Raw genomic sequence first — 8,843 nt, 5'->3', positions numbered from 1 at the left:
AGCTGCTGAAACAGTTTTATTCAGCTGTTATTGAGTCGGTTCTGTGCTCCTCCATAACTGTCTGGTTTGGGTCAGCCAGCAAATCAGATTTAAGAAGACTTCAACGGACTGTTAGGACAGCAGAAAAGATCATTGGTGTGCACCTGCCCAGCCTTCAGGACTTGTACAACTCCAGAGTGAAGAAACGGGCAGGTAACATCATCAAAGACCCCTCTCACCCCGGACACAACCTGTTTGCACTTCTCCTTCAGGCAGACGCTACAGATCTCTGTGCACTAGAACATCTAGGCATAAAACAGTTTTTCCCCATGCCATCTCCAGCTTAAATAGCTAACACGTGGATCATTACCTGTGTTCTGTAATTCATTCTGGAATTCATTCTCCATCTTTAATTATTGCCTCCTCTCAAGTATAATGTAAATACACATACATATGTTTATCTATACAGCTGTATATAGAGTAAATAATGCACAAATCTGTACATAAATCTACTGTTCCAGATTCATACTTATTATTATTATGATTATCATCCATTGTTAAGTCTTACTATTTAAATGTTTTTTCTGTTCTCATGTCAGATGTGTATTTATGTATGTATGTATGTATGTATGTATGTACCAGGAGCACCTTAAAACCACAACAAATTCCTCGTGTGTTTGCGCACACCTGGCGAATAAAGCTAATTCTGATTCTGATTCTGATTCTGATATATATATATATATATATATATATATATATATAGCCTATATATATATATATATATATCCAACAATACATATATGACCATAAGAACTTTAAGAATCATATGCTTTTTGTTTGTGTTTAGATAAATCGTTCAGAGAGGTTTGACCAAACTGTTAATTTCAAATAATGCAAGTACCCGATTGATTTCTAATATTTGATTATTATGACTAAGTAGTATTTAATTGTAAAGTTCCCCTTCGATATTCCACTAATACTTCGTCGTAAGATTTCTTCTCTTCAGCGACAAAGCTTCTTCCTCGCTGACTCTTCGCTGACGCCGAGATTCGCCATTGAAACGCCTCAGCAGCTGGATTGGACCTTTGCAGCGCTCAGCTCACAGATCCGGTCTATCCCCTGCCGCTATCCGGCGACTATCTAAAAGAGCCTCACAAAAGAGCACATTTTTATGGCGTTGTTTCAAATGCCGCGCCGTCATTGTAAGACATGCAGGACTCCCCTGCACGCTGATGACGGTCACGCTGAGTGCGTGTCATGCTTGGAGAAATCCCACGCTGACGCTGCACTCAGCGGGACTGACTGCTCTCATTGCGAGAGTTTCAGTCTCGCCTCTCTATGCTCGCGGATAGCTTTCTTTTCAGAAAGCAACTCCGCCCCTCGCGCCCTCCTGTCTTCTTCCTCCCAGGGACCTGCAAGGAAAAGACAGCGGGGCAGAGGATTCGAGCGGCCGGAGAAGAGCAAGCTCACGTCGGCTCAGTGCCCGCGTGCCTCGCCGTCACCGCAGAGAGAGGATTCGCCGGTCCTCTTCACTCAACCTGATCAGCGTCCCTCCGCGGCTGCGAGCGACATGATCTCGTTCGGTGGGAGTGACGACGAGATCAATAACAGCCTTTCTCTGGCGGTTTAAGACGCGGAAGAGTTATCGGGCTCCGTGACTGACCCCGCCCTCTTGCCGCCGTTCTCTTCACGCAGCGCCAGACCCAGAACGGACGAAGAGCTCATCCGTGTGATGACTAAGGCTGTCAGTGAGTTCGGCTCGAGTGGTCTCCGCCTGAGGAGCCATCTCGCAGCAGGCTGGACGAGTGGTTTCTCCCGGGGCGCCAGTAAGCCCCCCCCCACGCTCGTCCCCCTTCTTCCCCGAAGTCCACGACGAGCTCACCAAATCGTGGCGCGCCCCCTACTCGTCTCGTATCCGTCCTTCTGCTTCCTCTGCCCTCACCTCCGTTGATGGCGCTGAACCGCCCAGGCCATCGGGGGGTCGATGTCCAGCCTGGTAGTGTTGGAACGCCACCTTTGGCTCACGTTGATGGAGATGAAAGAGGCGGATAAAGTTCCCTTCCTTCGACGCTCCAGTCTCGTCGAACAGCCTGTTCGAGGGCTGTGGAGCTGTTTACGGAGGCTCAGAAGTCATCTCAAGCGATGCGACACTTCCTCCCGAAACGTGCCAGCTCTTCTGCTGCTTCTAGTCGCCCCAAGCCTGCGCCGATTCAGAACCCTGCCAAGCCAACGCTGGCCACTCCCGAGCCCCGACCTCCTAAGGATCGGCAGGATAGAGGGTGGTCCCGCTCGGCAAGACGCTACCCCTTCCCAAAGCGCCAAGGACCCCGGCCCAAGATCGCCTTGGATCCGGTGCCTCAGAAGTCCTCCTGATCAGCCAGGCAGGAAGAGGAAGGGCCCGAGTCTCGCTACCGCCACACCACCCCACAAGCAGTCTCTAATGTGCCTCTTGTCACCCCGCTCAACGCTGGGTGCAGAGGAAAGTGTGTTATTGGTTCCCCACGGGCCCACTCTAGTGCCCGGGCGTCCAACCACTGTGATAGCGGACAAAATAAAACACATACATTTTCAAAAAGAGAGCAAATATCCTCTTCTGCTTACCATAAGCGTCCTGCCCTTATGCAGCCAGTCTTTAGAGCCTATTCAACCTCTTGCCACACGGGCCGAGGCCTGGCAGGCCATCCCCGGTGTGTCAGAATGAGTAATGGCTACGATAAAACGAGGTTATTCACTCCAATTCACTCGAAAACCACCACGCTTCCGCGGTGTGGTCGCCACCACAGTGCGCAGCGAGGATGCTCAAGTCCTGCGCGCAGAGGTGATGAATCTGCTGGTAAAGGGAGCCATAGAAGTCGTTCCTCCAGCCCAGAGCGAGTTAGGCTTCTACAGCCGCTACTTCCTCGTCCCCAAAGGAGGATGGCGGCCTGCGACCTATTCTAGATCTCAGACTCCTGAATCACGCCCTGGTAAATAGGTCGTTCAGGATGATCACATTGAAACAGATCCTCTCGCAAATATACCCATGGGACTGGTTCATGTCACTGGACCTGAAAGGTCCTTATGTTTGGGCTGTCCCTGGCTCCCCGCACTTTTACGTGATGCATGGATGCGGCTCTCTCCCCTCTGCAACAGATGGGAATCCGCATCCTCAACTACCTCGACGACTGGCTCATTCTGGCCCAGTCAGAGGCGGTTTCAATATCGCACAAGACCCTCCTCCTCAGCCACTTAGATTGCCTGGGGCTCAGGGTCAACTTTGCCAAGAGCGTACTGTCACCCAGCCAACGAGTATCGTTCCTGGGGACAGTTATCGACTTAGTGCAGATGACAGCAACTATCTCAGCGGAACGAGCCATGACGATTCAGCGCCGCACAGCCTCCTTCAAGAAAGGGACCGCTCACCCGCTCAAGGCATCCAGAAAGTGCTGGGCCTTATGGCAGCAGCTTCGCCAGTACTTCAGTTGGGCCTGCTTCACATGTTCACAGTTCTAGCTGAAGCAGAGGGTTCCATCTGCGGCTTGGCGTCACGGTCGCCATCGCATAACGGTGACTCGGGCCTGTGTATCAGCCCTGGCCCGTTGGAGGGACCCCCTCTGGCTGAAGCAGGGTGTGATCTTAGACACAGCGCACAGAAGGAAGGTTGTCACGACAGACGCTTCCAACAAGGGTTGGGAAGCGCTGTGCGAAGGCAAACCAACCTTCGGTCTTTGGTCAGAAGAAGAGTCGGGTCTGCACAGCAACTGCCTAGAGATGTTAGCAGTGTGCCGTGCCTGTCAATTCTTCCTACCGGACATAAGGGGACACCATGTGCTAATACGCTCAGACAGCAGGTCCGTGGTGTCATACATAAATCATCTGCACGCTGGCGAGTGACCTTCTTGCTTGGGCTCAGACCAATCTGCGCTCACTGACGGCGACGCATGTGCTGGGCAAAATGGACCAAGGAGCAGACATGTTGTCGAGGAACAACGTCTCCTTAGAAGAATGGATGCTCCACCCACTCGTGGTTCAGAAAATCTGGGAAGTCTTTGGCAAAGCTCGAGTAGACCTCTTCGCCTCCAAAGACAACTCTCATTGCCCAATATTTTTCATGAAGAGCATGGATGCCCTGGCCCACGAGTGGCCCAGCCTCCTGCTCTATGCGTTCCCTCCAATCGCTCTGCTACCACAGGTACTCAGACGAGTCAGGGAACAACGGCACAAGCTTCTTCTAATAGCCCCCTTCTGGAGGAACCAGCCGTGGGTGTCAGAGTTATTCCAGCTGCTCGAAGCAGCCCCATGGCCCATTCCCTTGAGACGGGACCTCCTCTCTCAAGCGAATGGCATCCACGGCCCGAGTTATGGGCCCTGCATGTGTGACCGCTCAACAGGAGTCTTTCGGCCTTCCAGAGCATGTATTAAACACTATGGCAGAAGCTAGAGCCCCGTCCACCAGGCGCCTCTATGCTCTGAAATGGTCTATTTTCTCGGCTTGGTGTCAAGACCGCGACTTAGATCCGGTTACCTCTGATGTATCAAGTCAAGTCAAGTCACCTTTATTTATATAGCGCTTTTAACAATACAGATTGTGACAAAGCACTTAACAGTATCAAATTGGAGGATAGAGTGTCAGTAATGTATAATGATAAGATTAAACACTCAATTTTCAATTAAAGGCATTTCATTATTGAATTCAGAGATGTCATTGTCTAGCTCAGTTTAGTTTAAATAGTATCTGTGCAATCAAATCGGCGATAATCGCTAGAAATTAAGTGTCCCCAACTGAGCAAGCCAGAGGCGACAGCGGCAAGGAACCAAAACTCCCTCTGTGACAGAATGGAGAAAAAAGTTCTCCTCTGACCAGACGAAACCCACAGTTCAAAAGTTTATATTTCTATTTTAATTTTGTTGCAAGTTCTAACAATAGTAGTATTATGTAGTTAAGTATTTTATTATATTTTTAGTTATTTTGTTATATTTTTTAGTTTTAATGTATTTTAATCTAGGTTTTCGCTGGGGATATGTCTCTGGGGGTCATCTGGGTGTCCTGGTCTCCGCTGACGATCAGGGCTTTAGACATCATCTCTTGGTGCTGATCCACCATCTGATCGGATACGAACTGAGAAACAGAATAGGAAAGAAACAGACAAATATTAGCGTAGATGCCATTCTTCTTACGATGTAACAAGTACATCGTGTGTTATGGGGAGTGTTCCCGGTTCCGGTTGATCTAATTAATGCAGCCTAACAACCCTTTAACGGATTTGAATTATAGAAGTGTATTAGTGTGTTATGTGTACGCCAGGATAAAGAAATGGGTCTTTAATCTAGATTTGAACTGACAGAGTGTGTCTGCCTCCCGAACAGTGATGGGTAGATTGTTCCAGAGTTTGGGTGCTAAATAGGAAAAGGATCTGCCGCCCGCAGTCGATTATGATATTCTAGGTATTATCAAACGGCCAGAGTTTTAAGAACGCAGCGAACGTGGAGGACTATAATGCGATAAGAGCTCGCTCAAGTACTGAGGAGCTAAACCATTCAGGGCTTTATAAGTAATTAACAAGATTTTAAAATCTATCCGATGTTTGATAGGGAGCCAATGCAGTGTTGACAGAACCGGGCTAATATGGTCATACTTCCTGGTTCTAGTAAGGACGCTGCATTTTGGACCAACTGTAGTTTGTTGATCAAGCGTGCAGAACAACCACCCATTAAAGCATTACAATAGTCTAACCTTGAGGTCATAAACGCATGAACTAACATTTCTGCATTTGACGTTGAGAGCATAGGTCGCAATTTAGATATGTTTTTGAGATGAAAAAACGCAGTTTTACAGATGCTAGAAACATGGCTTTCAAATGAAAGATTGCTATCGAACAGCACACCTAGGTTCCTGACTGATTAAGAAGAATTTACAGAGCACCCATCAAGTGTTAGATAATGTTCTAGGTTATTACATGTGGGGTTTTTAGGTCCGATAATTAACACCTCTGTTTTTTTCAGAATTTAGCAGTAAAAAATTACTTGTCATCCAGTTTTTTATATCGACTATGCATTCCGTTAGTTTCTCAATTTGGTGTGTTTCACCGGGCCGCGAAGAAATATAGAGCTGAGTATCATCAGCATAACAGTGAAAGCTAACACCATGTCTCCTGATAATATCTCCCAAGGGTAACATGTAAAGCGTGAAAAGTAACGGCCCTAGTACTGAGCCTTGAGGTACTCCATACTGCACTTGTGATCGATATGATACCTCTTCATTCACTGCTACGAACTGATGGCGGTCAGATAAGTACGATTTGAACCATGCTAAGGCGCTTCCATTAATGGCAACAAAGTTTTGTAGTCTATTCAAAAGAATGTTGTGGTCGATAGTGTCGAGCATGGCGCTAAGATCCAGTAGAACTAATAAAGAGATACAACCACGATCAGATGATAGAAGCAGGTCATTTGTAACTCTAATGAGAGCAGTCTCAGTCCTATGATACGATCTAAATCCTAACTGGAATTCCTCACAGATATCATTTTTCTCTAAGAAGGAATATAATTGTGAGGATACTACCTTTTCTAGTATCTTTGACAGAAAAGGGAGATTTGAGATTGGTCTGTAATTAACTAGGTCTTTGGGGTCAAGTTGCAGTTTTTTTATGAGAGGCTTAATAACAGCCAATTTGAAGGTTTTGGGGACATATCCTAATGACAATGATGAATTAATAATAGCCAAAAGAGGATCTATGACTTCTGGAAGCAGCTCTTTTAGTAGTTTAGATGGAATCGGGTCTAACATACATGTTGTTGGTTTAGATGATTTAACAAGTTTATACAATTCTTCCTCTCCTACAGCAGAGAATGAATGGAATTGCTCCTCAGGGGATCTATAGTGCGCTATCTGATGCGATACTGTAGCTGATGGCTGCAAGGATACAATTTTATCTCTGATAGTATCGATCTTGGAAGTGAAGTACTTCATGAAGTCATTACTGCTATGCTCTTGGGAAATGCCAACACCTGTTGATGCTTTATTTTTCATTAATTTAGTCACTGTATTGAATAAATACCGAGGGTTATGTTTGTTTTCTTCTAGAAGAGACGAAAAGTAATCAGATCTAGCAGTTTTTAATGCTTTTCTGTAGGATAGGGTACTTTCCCGCCAAGCTATACGAAATACCTCTAGTTTTGTTTTCCTCCAGCTGCGCTCCATTTTCCGGGCTGCTCTCTTTAGGGTATCAGTGGTTCTTTCGTTTCTGCAGGAGATGCTGGATAAACAGCGTTCCTCATCCACCATCAAAGTTTACGCGGCAGCCATAACGGCTTTCCATGCCCCTATTGCTGGCCGATTGGTGGGCAGGAACAGTGCGGTGGTCCAGTTTATACGAGGCGCCAGGAGAATTAACCCCCCGCATCCTCGTACAGTTCCACCTTGGGACTTACCAACCGTACTAAGGGCCTTGAAAGGCCCCCCGTTTGAACCATTGGAATCCACAAGCCTCAGATCACTCTTGTTTAAAACCACCCTGCTGTTAGCGCTGGTTAAGCGAGTAGGAGACCTACAGGCCCTTTCCATCAACCCTGCTTGCCTGGAATTTGGGCCTAACGACTCCAAGGTCAGAGCCCAGGTCATAGCGAAAGGCCAGAGTCCTTTCTGCTTAGTTCACCGCCTCCGGCTAGTTTAGCAGTCTTAGGGGTTCGCTTGACCATCATTGTTCAAGCCCCTCCTTCACTTGGAATTATTATTATATGGATACCAGGTAAACTATATTATATGGATACCAGGTAAACTATAGGGGACGACACCCAGGCCACGGATGACCCTGTTGGCTCAGCCTGTGCTTGGTGTATTCTATTGACTCCCCTGGGTCTTACCCCCACGTGAGTCTTGATTCTGAGTCGTTCCCCATCATAGCACAGCATGATTGTACTGGTTCCCATACAGCATCTTACGACGCAGTACGAGTGGAATATCGAAAGGGAATGTACTCGGTTACTATCATAACCTCGTTTCCCTGAGATATGGGAACGAGTATGCTACCCTGACAATGGTGTATTTCCTATTCCATTATGTCCACTATTTGGCCTAGAGAATATCCATGTAGACATTTTTAACGAAATAACCCCAAAAATCCATCAAATGTACTTAGAAAATATATGGATGTTCTTTGACACACTCTGGAATCTGCTCACTGGTCCATGTGCTGGGTGTTGAGACCTGTGTTTATGCCACTCCTTAAAGCGCTGGCCAGGAGCCAAAGGCGAGCTTGGGTCATTCTGCTTTTACATAACACAGACTCACCTGTTCTGACAGGAATGTGATACGACCTACAGTCTCTAATGAGGCCTATTATGCTCGGCACGCCTGCCGGTGATTCATATAGCTGTCACCCCTGGCAAACAGGTGTTTGGGTTTTTCAGATTGTGCTACAGTGAATTTATTGAATTTGTTATGATTTAGAGCGTCGGTCTGAATTTGGGAGGGACCGAAGTCGAGGACTCAAAAAACTGAATTTGGAAATAAAACGGATTTCATTTTTTTTTTTTTTGTGGTAATAAAAATAGATTTAAGTGAACAATAGCTTTTAAAATGACTTAAAATACACATATAATAGCAATGATGCAATAATAATTAGTTCAAATAAAGTATCAAAAGCAAAAAAAATAATATGGTTTTATTGAACAAAACTGTTAAAATACATAAAGTATTATAAACAATAGACCTACTGTAGATCACGCATAACACCAGGCCTGCAGGGGGCACCGACGGCCCGATTATTTTTACACATTACTGCGCGAGCTAATCATGTAAATAGGCTTGTTTGAGATGCGCCTCGCCTCGCCTGAAATGTAGGCGAGAGTAGGCGGCTGCAGTGAGGGGAGGAGTGAAATAAACA

This window comes from Onychostoma macrolepis, chromosome 03 (genome assembly GCF_012432095.1).
Source record: "Onychostoma macrolepis isolate SWU-2019 chromosome 03, ASM1243209v1, whole genome shotgun sequence".
Lineage (NCBI taxonomy): Eukaryota > Metazoa > Chordata > Actinopteri > Cypriniformes > Cyprinidae > Onychostoma > Onychostoma macrolepis.
This window is presented reverse-complemented; position numbering follows the sequence as displayed.